We start from the raw sequence: 18,066 nt of genomic DNA, 5'->3' as shown, positions 1-18,066 counted from the left end.
ATAGATAGTAGCTGATAATTTTGTTGGTTTTATTATTTGATTCAGTAATATGCAAGCTTATTAAGACAAAACACCCCCAACGCCTCCCAGAAGTGATGAAAAATTACTAAATATGACCCATTGTCATGGAAAAATGTACAATGGCAGAATAGGATTATCTTGCATATTTAGTAACTGTTTATCCTACTTTGTGTGCAGTCATCAATTAAGATCTAGTCTTATATGTGTGATTGCACAAATCCATTATTTATAGTAAAGATAAATTGTGCTTTATTCCCCAAATCTTCAGGCTGAAGAAAAATGTGTTTTTGAAGGTGTATTCTTAGCATTGTATGGCTGACTTAGCGATTTTGATGCTTTTATCATTGATTTCAGTGTTATCTCACCTCTCCATCCACAAAAAGTACATCTTTGTTGTACTAAAAAGAAAGATTATCAAATGTCACTTATTTTTTAAAGTTCCCCAAACTAAAAAGGGCTACATTACCTAATACATAAAAGAGACAAGAAAGCATCAAAGGGGGAAACAAATACAAATAAAGCAAATATTAACTATTTTTTATAATGCCTTAGGTATGGCAGTATTCCCTAAAGCACAGTAAGTAAAAGCAATAACTGGCAGAATTTGAATCATTAGCAGAGGAAAGCTATGAGGAAAGGAATTGGAGCTATGGATTACAATGAGTAAAATATCACAGTGGCTTGGGAAAACTAGATAAAGACAGAGAAACAGCAATAGCATTATGAATAGAGGAAAGGGAATTTGTTAGCACAATTAGGCAAGAGGTGCTATTACTATATCTCAGCAGGTACGTACTAATTATAAAAATAGTGAAATTCTCCAGTACCTTTCAGAAAGATCTATGACCCTAAGTCCTTAACTCTTGTCCCATTCCCTGAAAGCTCCAGATCTCCCTATGACCAAAACGTTGTAGGGTCAAGGAGTCTTTAGCAAGGGGCATTCATTCTAAATCTTGTTGCTCTAACACGGCAATTGAACTGCACTCTGATGCATTGCTGCCTGCCAAACAGATTATTAAAATTTTTAATATCACTTTTGATGTGGTAATTAAATTTTGCAGGAGGTGAGGAAAATATAGGAGAGGATGTCTCTCTCATATTTTTGAGCAACTGGGTAGATTTTGCTCGAAAGGGAAGCAAAGGGTTAGTTTTGAAGGATGGAAAGGAGAGAGATTGATTTCAGCTTTTTGGTATATGCTGAATTTGAATTACCCATGGTGATAACATAATCAGTTGTGAATACTGACTTTGAGTTCTTTATTCTCTGTGTGTGTGTTTGTGTGTGTCTCTGGAGATCAAACTCAGGGCCTTGCACATGTTAGGCCAGTGCTGCTCTACCACTAAACTACACCCTCAGCCTGAGATCTTTATTATACAATGTATACATGTATCAAAACATCACACAGTACATATCATTATTATGTGTAAATTAGATGTATGTTTCCACACACATATGTATATACACTGCATATATGTATTTTAAAAATTCAACAAAATGAGGGGGGAAAGTGAAGGAAAATGGGTAAAAACTGTCTAAAGGCAGTGATGCTTGGTAAATAGCTAGACATCCTTAAATGCCCTGTCTTTCAGGAGGTTTTTCGTTGTTGTTTGTGTGTGTGTTCATATATACGTATACAAGTTGGTTGGATTTTATCTGACTCAATTCTCATTAAAGGTACAAAAAAAAAAAAAAAAAAACAACAGAAAAACAAAACAAAAAACAACCCTGGTCTTTTTATTGATTAGTTAATAATGGCCACCAGAAACTAAATGTAAACTACATTCTGGAGATTTTCATAAGCTTAATATTTATAATAACCTTCTGAAGTACCTTCTTTTTTCTCCAGTTAAATTCTCAGGGAGATATAGTAAAATGGATGTTAAGTAAGATCCTATGGGAATCATCTCCCCAAAGAAATACCAATTTGAGCAACTATTCACAAAGCCAACTACCTTCACGGAGGTAAAGAAGCAAAGTGAGAGACCATAGTACCTGGTGTTAATTTAATAAAAAGAAAAGATGTCATTGAAGAAGGCAGGAAGAAAAAAATTGCCCACACCATCCATCTCCCAGATTCAAGTAGCACAACATGGAGCGAGATGCTTCCTGCTAGAGGGAGGAAGACATAATTAAGTCCAGACCCAGAAGGAATGAAGTACACATATGAAGTACACATATGAAGTATATGTACGAAGTACATGTATGAAAACTCAAATGGTGTGAAAACTTTGTGTACAATCAGTGACTTGAAAAAGTGTGCTCTATATGTGTAATATGAAAAAAACTGCATTCTGCCACCATGTATAACAAATTAGAATAAATCAACAATTAAAAAAGTGAAAAATAAAAAATAAAGAAGAAGCAGGCCTATTATATTGAAAACCCATAGGCCATGTAGAATCCCACTGCCTCCAGCCAATACCTGCAGACTGAGCTGCTGTTACTGCCTTATCCAGGCAGTAAAGAAACTGCTTCTGTTCCCTCTTCCCCAACGTCAGGTAGTGAAGGTAGAAGCAAGGCTCCACCGTTTGGGGAGTAGGACACAAAAGCTGGCATAGGACTTTGTGAGCTCAGTGCTGGCCCCACCATGGTAAGAGCCAGCACCAGTAGAAAACAAAGGCTGAGCTTTCCTATTACAACCTCTAGACTTGACTCAGAACCAATAGGACAGAAAATGTACCCCAGTAGGATAGAAGGACAGAATTTCTCCTGGACCTGTATAACTGCCACCTGTGGCAATTGCCATGGTGCACCAATGAGAATATGCAGGTCCTTGTAGCCTGTAGGCACAAGACAGCTTAGTGTCAGCCTTGATGATCAAGAGACTATCTTTATCAACATTACCCCCAATCTTTGGCAGCATAAATAGAGCAAAAACCCATTTTCTAGGAGCAGGACAGGGTAGTAAGCACAAATTTTTTACCTGGATCTTAGTGCCTGGATGGTGAAACCTAACACTGGCTGCATTCTAAAGCCCCTTATCCCTAGTCTTTTCTGTGGATAGAGCTTCTAGAAACAATTCTGGTGCCAGAGAAAGACTTGTAGTTCAATATATTGGAATTCTGTTGAGGGAAGGAGACATAATTAGATCCAGAATTGTAGCTGGTTACAGCAGTCTTGTGACAGAACTCCACCTCAGTAGTAGGCAGCTCATAAAAGTATGGATCTTAGTTTTTTTCCCAATGCTGTGCTTGTCTTAGCAGTCTGTGTGCCCAGGGCGTGGTGTGGGTGGCCACACGTGTAGCATAGGAGCCTGGTTCTTTTCCCACCGTGGTGATTCTTCCCAGAAAAATGCCCACTCACAGGCTGGTAACTCTACACAAGGTTTCTGGACCTATTTCAGATCTAGAAAGAGGCTATGGAGAATGAACTACACCTGTTAGTTTCTGTCTCCAATCCTGTTGAGCAACTGTGGGTTTGGTAGAAAATTAGGTTTAGGTAACCTTCTAATGTTAAAACAGTGACAAAGTATCAACAGACTTCCGGCACAACTGGACTTAGGACTCCATCTAGTTCTAATATACTGGAAGAAAATATGAATCCTGTTTAGAATTTTAGGAAAGACATCACAATCAAAACCTGTTCACAGAACTTGGAAAAATCATTTCTAAAATGAATTTGGAAGAATAAAAGACTGAGAATAGCCAAAGCAATCCTGAGCAAGAAAAGCAATGCTTGAATGCATAACAACACTGGACCTCAAATTATACTACAGAACTGTAGTAACAAAAACAATATGCTATTGGCACCAAAACAAATATGAAGACCAATGGAATAGAATAGAAGACACACAGGGACAAACCTACATAGATATAGTCATCTGATACTTGGCAAAGGTGCCAAAAACATGGAAGAAAGATAGCATTTTTAACAATGGTGCTTCAAAACTGAAAAATCATATATTAAAGAATGAAACTTGATCCCTGTCTCTCACTTTGCACAGATGACAAATCTAAGAGGAGCAAAGATCTAGGAATTAGATCTGAAACTTTGCAACTGCCAGAAGAAAAGGTAGGCCTAGTACTCAAAATATTGGCACAGACAACAACTTCCTTAAGACTCCTAAAGCATCAGAAATAAAACCAAAAATTAAAAAGTGGGATGGTATCAAATTAAAAAGCTTCTTCATAGCAAAGGAAATAAGAATGTCTTAAAGAAAAGGTCTAGAGAATGAGAGATCTCTGCCACTTGTTCCTCAAATAGAAAATTAATATCCATGATATACAAAAAACTCAGAACTTAACATCAAAAAATCCAACAAATAACCCAATTAATCAATGCGCAAAATAATTAAGGTGACACTTATCAAAAGAAGAAATACAAATGGCCAATAAATATGAAAAAATATCCAACATCTCTGCAATCAGGGACATGAAAATCAAAACTGCATTGGTATTTTATCTCTCTTTGGTCAAAATGGCAATTATCAAGAATACAAGTAATAATAAATGTTGTTGGGACTGAAAAGTAGTGCAATCGTTCTAAAAAGCAGTATGGAGATTCCTGAAAAAACTAGGAATGGAATCACCATATAACCCAGCTATCCTACTACCTGGTACATATCCAAAGGATCTAAAATATGCATACTATAGGGATGCAGCCATGTCAATGTTTATAGCAGCACAATTTGTGGCAGTATAATAGCCAAGCTATGGAACCAGCCTAGGTGTCTATTGACAGATGACTGGATAAAGAAAATGTGCTATATATAGACAATGGAGTTTTATTCAGCCATAAAAAAAAGAATGAAATTATGGCTTTTGTCGGTAAATAGATGGAAATGAAGATCATGGTAAGTGAAATAAATGAGACTCCGACAGTCAAGGGTTGATTATATTTTCTCATATACAGAAGACAGATCAAAATAAGAGAAGAAAAGAAAAAGAGGGTAGGATTCCATAAAAATAGAAATTGATGGAGTTGAGAAAGGGGATTGGGGTTGGGAGGGACAGGAAAAAGAAAGAATGGAGGAAAGAATCTGATCAAACTTTCTTATGTACATATTTGAGTATACCACACTGAGTCTCACCTTTATGTATATTCATGATGCACTAATTTTAAAAAAACTAAAAATAATAGAAGAAACATCAGTATAAGAGAGGAAAGTGAAGAGCAGGACAGAGAAGGAGATGGAAAGGCAAAGTACTGGGGACTGAACTAGAGTAAATCATACTCCATGTTGTATAATTTATGTCAAAATGAACATCAATATTATGTATATCTATACTGAACTTGTGGAAAAAAAGTACAAAAAAATAAAGAAAACCACAAAACAGTTATATGGATTGAAGTGCATAATCTTTCAATGTCCAGATGATGTCACACACCAAAAAGGATCAGGAGATTTCAGGAAAACACACTTCACCTTGCAATCAAAATAAGCTGACTAAGTAACCAAGTAGAATAATTCCTCAAGTGGATTATTAAAGTAGTTGTTTTAAGATTATTAGGTTCAAGAAAAAAGACAAATGACTCAATACCCTAACAGAGGAAATTAAAAGAGATACTGAAGACTTTTTTAAAGATCAATCAGAAATCCATGATCTGAAAGCCATGTGAGGTGAAATTAAAAACACAACAGAAAGTATTAATAGCTGGACAGATCAAACATAAGAAAGAATTAACAAGCTTGAAGACAAGCTCTTTAAGATACACAACTGTAGGAGAAAAAAGAAAAAGAATGAAGAAAAATGAGGAAAACTTACAGAAATTTTGGGATAGAAAATATTCAGGTTATTGAAGATCATGAGACAGTTGAGAATGTGAAGAGGTACAAAATATTACTCAAAGAAATCATAACAGAAAGCTTCCCAAACCTACAGAAGGTTAGAAATATCCAGGTACAGGAAAGCCAAAGGTCATCAGTCAGATTTAACCCAACCAAATTTACCCCAAGACATGATGATCAAGCTCTCAAAGGTGAAAGATAAAGAGAAATTCCCCAAGGCAGAGAGAGAAAATAAACAACACGTAGAGCCATCTTCATGTTTCTAACAGCACATTTCTGAGGAGCAACCTTATAGGCCAGTAGAGAATATCCAGAGAATTCCATACTGATAAAGGAAAAAAAAAAAGGCCTACCAAGAATACTGAATTCAGCAAAATTTTCTTTTAGGAACTAAGGAGAGATAAAAACAAACAAAACTCAGTATATATCTATTAGAAATTTTCTACAAGATTTGTTAAAGAGTTTTTTGAATTGAAAGAGATATTTATGACTAAGAAGAAAACATTGGCAGGTTTAGAATTCACCAGTATGAGTAACTATACAAAGAAATTCAGAACACTGTAGTATTCTAAACATGGTACATAAATCATTCATGTATTTAGTATGAAGACTAAAACAATTAAGTAGGAATAACTACATTCATATATTAAGAGTCTATAATACAGAAAAAAGTACCATGGAATATCAAAAATTCAAAAAGAATGGAGTGCAAGTATAGATTCTTCATTAGCATATTTTCTGTGTTTTTGTTGTTATGTTTTTTTTATTAACATCTTAAGTTACAATCATCTCAAAATAGTGTGTTATAATCAAATTTGTTTCTTATAAGCCTCCTGGTAATTATGAAGCAAAAGTATGTAATAAACTAAAAATACTAATCAAGGAATCAAAAGCACACTGCTCACTTTAACACAAAGGAAGACTGTGAGAGAGGAAAGAGAAAGAAATTTACTACAACAAAAGTAGAAAACAATTTACAAAACAGCTGTAGTAAGGCCTTACCTATAAAAATTACCTCAAGTCTAAATGGATTAAGTTTTCTAATTAAGACATGGGGTGACTGAATGGATAAAAAAATTACTCCCAACTGTATGTTACTAATAATAAACCCTCTTAATTTCTAAGGGCACACATGACCTGAAAGTGGAGTGATAGAATAAATTATTCCATACAAATAGAATTCAGAAGATAGAAGGCAGATAAAATACACTTTAAATGAGAAATAATAAAAAGAGACAAGCTCATTATAAAATGACGAGGAGTCAATTAAGTAAAAAGGAATAAAATTTTAAAACATAAGTACACCAATACAGGAGCACCCAAATACATAAAGCAATCCCCCGCTTTTGATGGTACCAGGGCTTGAATCCAGGGATCCTCTACCACTGGGGTTACATCCCCAGCCCTTTTTATTTTGTTTTAAAACAAGGTCTTGTTACATTGTTGATGCTTGCCTTGGACTTATGATCCTCTTGCCTCAACCTTCATGTTTCTGGGATTACAGGAATATACGGCAAGCCAACATTAGTAAACCTAACTAAAGAAATAGAAGCCAATGTGATTATAGTTTGGGACTTTAAAAATCTCATTTTCAGCAACGGAAAGATAATTAAGACAAATATTCAAAAAACAACAGAGTTAAAAACTCTAAATTCAAGGCACCTACCATAAATCCATAGAACATTCATTCCACTCAATGATTGTAGAATACATTCTTCTCATCAGAAAATAGAACTTTCCCAGAATAGACCATATGATAAGCCACAAACACATCACAACACATTTTAAAAACCAAAACTATATCACCTATCTTTTATGAACACAACATAGTGTTCTAATGTTATTAAGTAGAAATCAATGACAAGAGAATCTTGGAAATTATTCAAATAAGTGAAATTAAACATGCTTTTGAACAAATTTTTTCAAGGAAGAAATTGTGAAGAAATTAAAACTTTTTATGAATTCAATAAAAATGAAGAGTCAACATACTAAGACCTATAGGTTACAAAAAAAAAAAAAAAACAGTACTAAGAAGAAAGTTTATGCCATTCAATGCCTAACATAAGAAAAGCAGAACAATCTCAAACTGTCATTGTTGCATATCAAAGAACTAGAGAAACAAAACAAAACAGAAAACAGCATTGAACCCAAAATTTATAGAAGGAAAGAAATGCTAGAAATGAGAGAAGAAATAAGTGAAATAGAGACTACAAAGGAGTACAAAATATCAAGAAAAATGAAGAGCTGGGTTTTAAAAATGAAAAACAAAATAGACAAACTCTTAGACTAGGAAAAGGAAAGAAGATGCAAACAAATAAGAGATGAAAAGAGAGATATCACAACTGATTCCAAAGACATACAGACCATCATTAGAGATTATTATGAACAACTATATGCTAACAAATTTGATAACCCACAAGAAATGGACAAATTCTTGGACATATACACCTTACCAAGATCAAATGATGAAGAAAGAACCTGAATAGACTTGTAACAAGTATAGAGATTGAATCAGTAATAAAAATTTCCCATCAGAAAAATGCCCAGGCCCACCTGGCTTCACTTCTGAGCTCTGCAAAAACATTTAAGGAAGAACTAATACCAGTTCTTCTTCAATTATTCTAAAAATATGAAAATGAAGGAATTCCTCCATTCTGTGAGGCCAGCATTATCCCACAACCAAAATAAGAGAAGACCCAAAATAAAACTATAGCCAATATACTTAATGAAAATAGGTGTAAATGTCCTCAACAAAATACTAGCCAACTGAACCCAACAGCATATTTAGAAGATTACTCACTAAGATCAAGTGAGCTTCATCCTAGGGAGGTAAGAATGATTCAATCCATGCAGTTCAATAAACACAATACACACATCAACAGAGTGAAGGACAAAAGACCATCTTAATCGCTGCAAAAAGGCATTTGATAAAAGTCAACTTCCTTCCTGATAAAAATGCTGAACAAATTAGGTATTGAAGAAAGGTAGCTCAATATAATAAAGGCCACATATGATAGATCAGCAGTTAGTCATACTGAATTATGAAAAGCTGAAAGTTTTCTCTCTAGGATCTGGGACTCTTATGAAGATGCCCACTTTCACAAATTTTATTCAATATTATTGGAAGTCTTAGCCAGAGCAATCAAGCAAGAGAAAGAAGTAAAGAACATCCAAGTTGGAAATGAAGTCAAATTACAACTGCTTTCTAAAAACATTATCTTTTTTATAGGAAACCAAACATTCTATTAGAACTGTTACAACAAATAAATGAAATCAGCAAAGTTGCTGAATACAAAATCAATATATAAAAGTCAAAAATACTGCTATACACCAGTAGTAAATTATCTAAAGTGGAAATCAATAAAGCAATCCTATTTACAATAAATACAAAAGAAATACCAAGGAATAAATTTAACCAAAGAGGTGCAAGATCTCTATGTTGAAAACTATAAGACATTGATGAAATAAATTGAAAAGGACAAAAAATAGATAAGCACCCATTTTCATGGATTGAAAAAACAATAAATGACTAATGCCCTTCTCCCATTCTCCTTTGATTTCAATTCGCATGAAACATGTCTTTTAATCTTTTCATTTGCAGTTCATATGTTTCCTTACAGGTGATGTGAGTTTCTTGTAGCTAGCATATAGTTTGATCTTGTTTGTTTTGTATCCATTCAACCATTCTGAGTTTTTATATTGAAAAATCTAATCTATTTGCACTTAAGTTAATCATTGGTCAGTTAGCACTTACCTCTCCATTTTGATATTTTCCATTTGTTTATATATTGTTTCTTTCTTTCTCTCTTGTAATTGTCCTTTATGATTAGATGTTTATTTTTAGAAATATGCTTTTATCCCTTACTCTTTATCTTTTATGTTTTTATTAAAGATTTTTGCTTTTAGAAGAGTGAGGCAGAAAGCATCATGATACCAGACTTTAAACTATACTACAGAACCATAGTAACAAAAATGGCATAGTATCAGCACCAAAATAGACATGTAGACCAATGGTATGGAAGACAAGACACAGACACAAACCCACAGTTATACTAGAGAAAGGCACCAAAAACATACATTGGAGAAAAGATAGCATGTTCAACAAATGGTGCTGGGAAAACTGGAAATCCAAATGCAGCAAAAAGAAACTAAAACTCTGACTCTCACCATGCACAAAACTCAACTCAAAGTGGATGAAGGACCTAGGAATTAGACCAGAGACCCTGTGCCTAATCGAGGAAAAAGTAGGCCCAAATCTTTATCACATTGGATAAGGCCCTAACTTCCTTAACAAGACTCCTAAAGTGCAAAACCCTAACTTCCTTAACAAGACTCCTAAAGTGCAAAAAATAAAATCAAGAATTAATAAATTGGATGGAATCAAACTAAAAAGTTTCTTCTCAGCAAAAGAAATAATCAATGAGATGCAGAGACAGCCTACATTTGGGGAGCAAATTTTTTGCCACACGCACATCAGATAGAGCACTAATCTCTAGGATATATAAAGAACTCAAAAAACTTAACATCAAAAAACCAAACAACCCAATCAATAAATGGGCTAAGGAGCTTAACAGACACTTCTCAGAAGAAGATATACATTTGATCAACAAATATATAAAAAAGTTCATCATCTCTAGTAATTAGAGAAATGCAAATCAAAACAACTCTAAGATTTCATCTCACACCAGTCAGAATGGCAGTTGTCAGGAATAAAGACAACAATAAATGTTGACAAGGATGTGGGGGAAAAGGCACACTCATACATTGCTGGTGGGACTGCAAATTGGTGTAACCAATCTGGAAAGCAGTATGGAGATTCCTTAGAAAATTTGGAATGGAACCACAATTTGACCTAGCTATCCCAACTCCTCTGTCTATACCCCCAAGGACTTAAAAATCACCATACTATAGTAACACAGCCACATCAATGTCCATAGCAGCTCAGTTCACATTAGCTAAGTTTGATGAACTCCCATTATTTCCTAGATGCCCTTCAATAAATGAATGGATAAAGAAACTGTGGTATATATACACAATGAAATATTACTCAGTATTAAAAGAGATAAAATTATGGCTTTTGCAAGTAAATGGATGGAGTTGGATAATATCATGCTAAGTAAAGTAAGTCAATCCCCAAAAAACAAAGGCCGAATGTTCTCTCTGATAAGTTGATGTCAATCCATAATGGGGGGGGGGGCATGGGAAAAAAGGAGGAACTATGATTGGTCAAAGCAAATGGAGGTGGTGAGGGGATGGGGCATGGGGGCTGGAAAGATGGTGAAATGAGATGGACATCATTACCCTAGGTACATGCATGACTACAAATATCAGATATGGTACAAGGCAACATTGTGTACCACCAGAGGAATGAAAAGCTGTGCTGTAAAACAAGGCAAAATAAAACAAAAAAAAATTCTTCAATCAACACTTGTGACTCCGAGCTAAAAGAAATCAAGGAGATGAATTCTAAATAAATGTCAAAGATGGTACTTTTTAAGTTTGCCAGAAAGTATAATTGTAGGTTAAGAGTTTGGGACATTTTCCCTCTAACATAGACAACTGATGAAATATCTTTGACAAACATTTTGCTATGAATGCTTTGGGCAGGGCATTATGATTAGTAGTCAAAAGAGGAGAATTAATGATGGTAAATTATTTATACTTCAGATATGAAACCTGTTATTTATGTTGTTCCTAAAAGATAAACAACGTAAAGATTTTAAGTTATGAATTTAGGATAGTCCTTAAGTTGCCAAACATTAAAAAAGTTTAGGTTTAACCTTTGCCCATTTTAGGAAACTGCCAAAAATACTATTGCTCCCTCTGAAATAAACCTTTTTTGTAGATACTTTGTGTCCTATGAAATTACAAATATGTGAACTTTACGCTTGATCAAACAGAAAGTTAATCTGGTTTAATTTTACTGCTTTAAAAATTAAAATAAAAACAAATGATTTTCATTCAAAAAAGGGGATTTTTAGTTTGTCATTGCCATGAAGATTAAAATGAGAATATTGCTCAGCAATAAAAGAGAATAAAATCATGGCATTTGCAGGTAAATGGATGGAGTTAGAGAAGATAATGCTAAATGAAGTTAGCCAATCCCATAAAACCAAATGCTGAATGTTTTCTTTGATATAAGGAGGCTGATTCATAGTGGGATAGGGAGAGGGAGTATGGGAGAAATAGGTGAACTCTAGATAGGGCAGAGAGGTTGAAGGGGAAGGGAGGGGGTATGGGGTAATTAATGATGGTGGAATGTGATGGTCATTATTATCCAAAGTACAAAAATTGGGGTGAATATACTATGTATACAACTAGAGATATGAAAAATTGTGCTCTATATATGTAATAATAACTTAAAGCATTCTGCTATCATATATAAATAAAAAGTAAATAAAAATAAAAACAGTTAAAGATATATATATGTAAGTTACTTATACACCACCACAAAAGTATTTAAAAATTCTGTATTTTTACATTTGCTTTTACTCTGGTGTGCTGTATACTTTTCAGATGTTTTTGTGTTGTTAATTAGTGTTCTATTAGCTTGATGAACTCCCATTATCATCTATGGTATAATAGTTATGGTATTGAACTTTCTTAGCTCTGTTAGCTCTTGTTTTTCTGGGAAATTTCACCTTTCCTTCAAAAAGATAGTTTTGCTAGGTATAGTAATCTTGGTTGAGTAGGCATAAACTCATGGGACCATGGGAACTGGCCTGGAGGGTGAACATTGAGAAATAGCCTGGTACCTGGAAGGTTTCAAGCCTATAAGTGCTTGCCTGGTATTTGAAACTAGAGGTGCAAGTCTGGTTCTGGGGCTGGTCTGACGCCTGATGGGTTTGGTGCTTGGTATAACTCTTATTTATCTGTAGGATTTTGCCTGGAGACTGTGTGAATGTTTATCAGCCTGTTGACCAGGTCTGTGAGTGCTATCTTGGTGCTGCTGGGGCCTATCTGGCACTGGGTAGACACAGAGATCAAGTCTTTCAGGCAGGCCTGGAATTTTGCCTGCTGCTGTGGCATTCTTGGAGACTCAGTCCACAGATACCATCCTGGAACTTGGGGCCATAGGAGCTGGCATGGTAGTGGGAAAGCCTGGAAGCTTAGTCTTCAGGTGCTATTCTGATGGTTGAGACTGTGGAGACTCATTCATGCTAGAGCTGACTAACACCTTGTATTGCTGAGTTTCACCTGGTGGTAGTGGCAGTCTAGAGTCAGACCTCTGAGGATGGCCTGGTGATAAAGGCGTTCCAGGGCCAGGATATACTGAGGTTGCCTTAGTGAAGGGAAAACCTGGTGACCAACTCTGTTGCACAGGCCTAGAGCATGGGCTCTAGACATGGCCTAGTACCAGGGTGCTCTTACAGGCTCAATGCAAAGCCTAGAATCTCAGGCCAGGAGGTTTGTTTGCCTGCTTCTTGATTTTCCTGGGGAGAGTTTGATGTCTTAGGAGTCAAGGCAAAAATTAAATCTTGTTTTAAAAAACATATTATGTATACACATATATTTATATGCATGTGAAAAGACACACATGTGTGTATATGTAAGTGTGTGTGAGCATATAGTCAGATTTATCAAAATACCTGCAGTCCTCTTGATTTGTACTATTTCCCACTCCTAATTTCTCTGATACTAATTTCTTTTTGTATTTACTTTGCCAATTCTAAATCATGCAATTAGGCAGCTACATTTTGATTTTCCAATCTTAGACGTGACAGAATTGACTGAAATCCTTACTATGAAAAAACAGGATTGATTTGCTTATGATAATCACCCTCTCTCTTTGTATACACACACACACAAACACACACACACTTTCCTACAAATGTCTCAAAATAATAACATATAATATTGTTTGTGATTAAATCAGTATTTGTCACACTTATTACTATGACTATAAAAATAAAATTCAATACTAAGCTATATAGTAAACTAGAATACATTTCCTTCTTGCAAAACTACTTGTAAGTTAAAATTGTCTTACTTTTTCCTCTTGAAAAGTTCTTCTATGGATCTATGAAAATATATTGCTTAAGCTCTCTTACAGAGCAAAAAAACTCTTCTCATGGGAATTCAAGTTATCAGCAACCCATAGGTCCCATATTATTTCGCAATGGGACCCTCTCAGAACCCTTCTTATTTCTGCTCCAGTCTGGAATGGTGGCTCAGAAGAATTTGTGTGAATTTATCCTATGATTTCTTTTCACTGTTATTTTATGTTTTTCTTTTGCCTTTTTTCAGTTGATTGCCCTATTTTTTTGTAGGTCCTATTTCTTTCTATTTGTAAGTTTTTTTTGGCACTTTATTAAACAAATGCCACAGTAGTTAATATAGAATGGGTAAACGTGTAAATTTTTTGATCACATGCATGACTAAAAATATTTTTATTTAAGTTTTGATTGAATGTTTGGTTATATAGAGAATTCTATGTCAATAACATTTTTGTAAATGATTTTGGAATCATACATCAGTATTTTTGGGCTCCTAGTACTGTTTTTGAAAAATGGAATGTAGTTTGCTAATCTTTTTATTTCATTTATTATTCCCTGAAGCTGGAAATTTTAGGATCTTTATTTCATCTATGCCATTAGGAACATTTACATTGATATTTGTTGTGGACATTTCTCCATTTGTCATGTTGGCACTTGACAGACCTTTAAATCTAGAGATACATGTCTTTCAGTTATGAAAAAAAATCTAACTTTCAATTCTTTTTAATACTTTTCTCTGACCTACTTTCTCTATATTAGCTCTCTATTATAAACATTAGCTACTGGACTTCCTACGTTGTTCCTTTAATTGATTTTTTACTTACATTTCTTCTCTCTGAATTTTGGGTCCATTTTTAAGAGGTTTATTCAATTTCATTTTTCAAGGATTCTATAAATGATATATTGTTTCTATTATAGTGTAACATCAGAAAACTATTATATATGTTCTCTGAAGTTTATTTCTTTTTTTAAAAATAGAATCTTGTTCTTTTTCTCTATTTCTGAGGGTACTAATAAGTTTTACACATTAACTTTTATTTTTTCCCCCTATTTCCTCTGAGTTCTTAGAGAAGGGATATTTGGCATTTAACTTTCATTTTTTAAGTGTTTTCTAATGTCTGGTGATGGTTATCAATAATTTGGACAGTATATTGTCAATTAAATATAAATAAATGCTGCTTCCTAATGAAAAATAATGAAAAGTTTGTTTCTCGATAAAGCATAAAACTTGTATTGGAAACCCTGAGTGATAGTTATTATTGGATTATCAAGAAGGTATTTTCCTCTTTTATTAGGCTGTTCACAAATGACTGTGTTTTCTCCCAAGCCAGTTAATGTTTTTAGAGGAAACAGTATACATTTCTGACTCCATTGGAGCAGGTTATTAGTCTGTCTGCCCCTACAGGGTGAGTTGGTGAGAAAAGGTTGAGTGGCGAAGGTGGGTTTCATTGATAAGCAGGTGGAATTTCACTGCTTCTTCCTATATTTCAGTATGGTGCCTCACTCCTGCCTTCTGTAGTGGCTGACTGCCTTTTTTTTTGCTATTCTTTCTTTCCTTTTTTTTTTTTTTTGATATCAGGAATTGAAACCAGAGGTACTTAATCACTGAGCCACATCCCCATCTCTTTTTATTTTTTATTTTGAGACAGTCTCACTAAGTTATGAGGGGCCTTGCTAAGTTGCTGAGGCTGCCTCTAAACTTGGCATCCTCCTGCCTCAGCCTCTGGAGGTGCTGGAATTACAGTCATGAAACACTATGTTTTGCCCGTTGCCTTCTTGTTTAGCAAATGAATTTGGGAAGTTTTGAAAGATAAGAGATATGTGTGAAGTATGTATTATTTTATGACCTTGGCAGAGAAAATGGGTTGCGTATGCTTGTTCGGCTCTTGTAACTACAGTCCTCTGAAGTCTTAAGCCTCCATTCAACCACCTAAATTGGTATATTAACTCATATTTTAGTGTTTAGTGACCCTTTTATTTTCAATGCTGGTAAAACATTTGGAAAGAGAAAATACCTCTATTTCTACCATCTAAGAACATTACCCTCTAAGAACATTATCTGCTTGTGGTAAACCCTGGTGTTTTAAACAGTTTTTACTGAGAGATTGAGACAAGAAAAAATATTTAATTTTACTTTTTAAGTCAAAACACAAGAATACAGGATTTAATATTATTAGCTAATGAAAAATAATCATCTATAGGCAGAAGAGACCCAAAGCAAAAATTATAATCACATCCATCAACTCACTTCATCCAGTTACTTTGACATAGATTTTGCAATTAATTCAGCTTGGAGATTAATCATAAAACATCAGTGCTCAAATATAGTCATTACTGATTTATTTATTGTTATTTATTGTTGTATGGTTCAGGCAGGCATTTCTCCCCCTCCATGGTACTAAGAATTTAAACCTGGGCCCTGCATATGCTAAGGCAGGAATTTTGATGATACCTTCCTTAAAACTTATCATAATATTCTGATGGCATACACTCTTGGGGACCATTTCCATATATAAAATGATAAAATGTATTGACTTAACTGGGGGAAAACACTTAAAAATTTACATGTATCTCTTTATTTAGATAATTATTTCCACCAGCAAATTATCATAGAGGGAATGTCTGCTATTCTAAACCCAATATTATTTTGGTATATATTCAGGTTTACAGTCTTAGAGAAAGTGAGGTCCGTTTAAAATCTACAGAAATAGGCATTGACTTTATATGAGAGACTATAGAATGTTGAACTGAATTTGAGGGTAGTTATTAGGAAGTTGGAGACCTGGTGGAGTCTCTCCAGTACCACCTCAGTGATTCACAAGGATTCATAGGACTTAACATATCATTGTACTCATTGCTAAGCTTTATTACCATGAAGGGAAAATTAGGAAAAGGACAAGGCACATGAAGAAAAAGGCTGGAGAAAACTGGGTGTAAGATTTGAAGAGTCTTTCCCTCTGTGGAGCTTAGCTCTTCCATCCTTGAAATATGACAACCTATATGAAATACTGTCTATCAGAGAATCTCAGTAGAGACTCAATGCCCAAGGTTTTTTACTGAAGGCTGGTCATGTAGGCGCACTCTGATAACAAAACTGAGATTCCAAGAAGAAAAGCAGGTATTCAGTGTAAACTATTTTGTTGGCACAGTGTAGGCACAGTGAGCCAATCTAATCAGGTAGGAAATGATGGAATGCTGCTAAAATCTAAGCACCCAGATGCCAGCCCAAGGACTGACCTTGCAAGCAAGGCTTTCTAAGGACAGTAGTCTCGGTCCTGCTTTGACAATTATTTTCTGCACATAGGCGAAATGAGGAAACTAACTTTTATTGAATGTTTCTATATTATAAACTTTGGTAACCATTTTTATAGAGTATTCTACTTAATTCTGTCAAAATCTCCATGATTCTTAATACCAGAAGGGCTATAACTGAAGTGTAATAAGAAGATGTAATGAGATGTAATAAGAAGACCTTGTCCCAGTCTTTAGGATTTAAGGTTGCCTTAAGATTCTATTTTATGTACAGTGGTGATGACAAAAGGTTAGAATTGTTATTTATTTCTACCCCGTGGATCCTAGGACTCTGGAGATTTGTTTTCTCCAATGGACTGCATTGGAGTATGTCAACTTTTCTTGGAGAAGTAAAAGTTGGTTCCTGCATTTTCTGTATCCAGTAAAGAGGGCACCCACACTTTAGGTAGGTTTCTAGACTTTCTGTGTTCTTTCTTTTCTTTAAAGCTTCTCACAGAGAAAGTAAGCACTAAGGGAGGTCCCGAGCATATTAGTCGGGGGCCTCCAGAGAAACAAATAATAAGAGGCATATGTGTGTGTAAAATTATGCATACACATAATTGCTTTATATGATTATGCAGGCCAACAAGTGCCAAGATGAGTTGGCAAACAGGAGACTCAGGAGAGATGATGGTGTAGATCAGTCAAAAGGATGGGGGACTCAAGAACCAGCAAGAGCTGATGCTGAAGATCAGTACTGCAGTCAGGAGAAAGCCTAGGTCACTGTTCAAAGGCAGTCAGGCAGGTGGAATTTTCTTTCACTTAGCAAAGATTCAGATTTTTTGTTTAATACAGATTTTCAATTAATTGGATTAGGCTTATCTGCATTAGGCAGGAGGGCATTCCATGATTCTCTGTCTACAAATTTAAGTATTAAACTCATCCAAAATCCTAAATAGAAATACCGATCACAATATTTGTCCAAATATCTGGGTACCAGGTGGCCCAGCCAAGTGAACACATAAAATGGACCATTGCAGATAGTTTTAAATTTTTTCATAGAATGGGTGCATTTGATAAATTTGCAG

The sequence above is a fragment of the Marmota flaviventris genome, chromosome 13, assembly GCF_047511675.1.
Source record: "Marmota flaviventris isolate mMarFla1 chromosome 13, mMarFla1.hap1, whole genome shotgun sequence".
Taxonomy (NCBI): domain Eukaryota; kingdom Metazoa; phylum Chordata; class Mammalia; order Rodentia; family Sciuridae; genus Marmota; species Marmota flaviventris.
The sequence above is the reverse complement of the archived record's forward strand: the minus strand, read 5'-3'. Positions refer to the sequence as shown.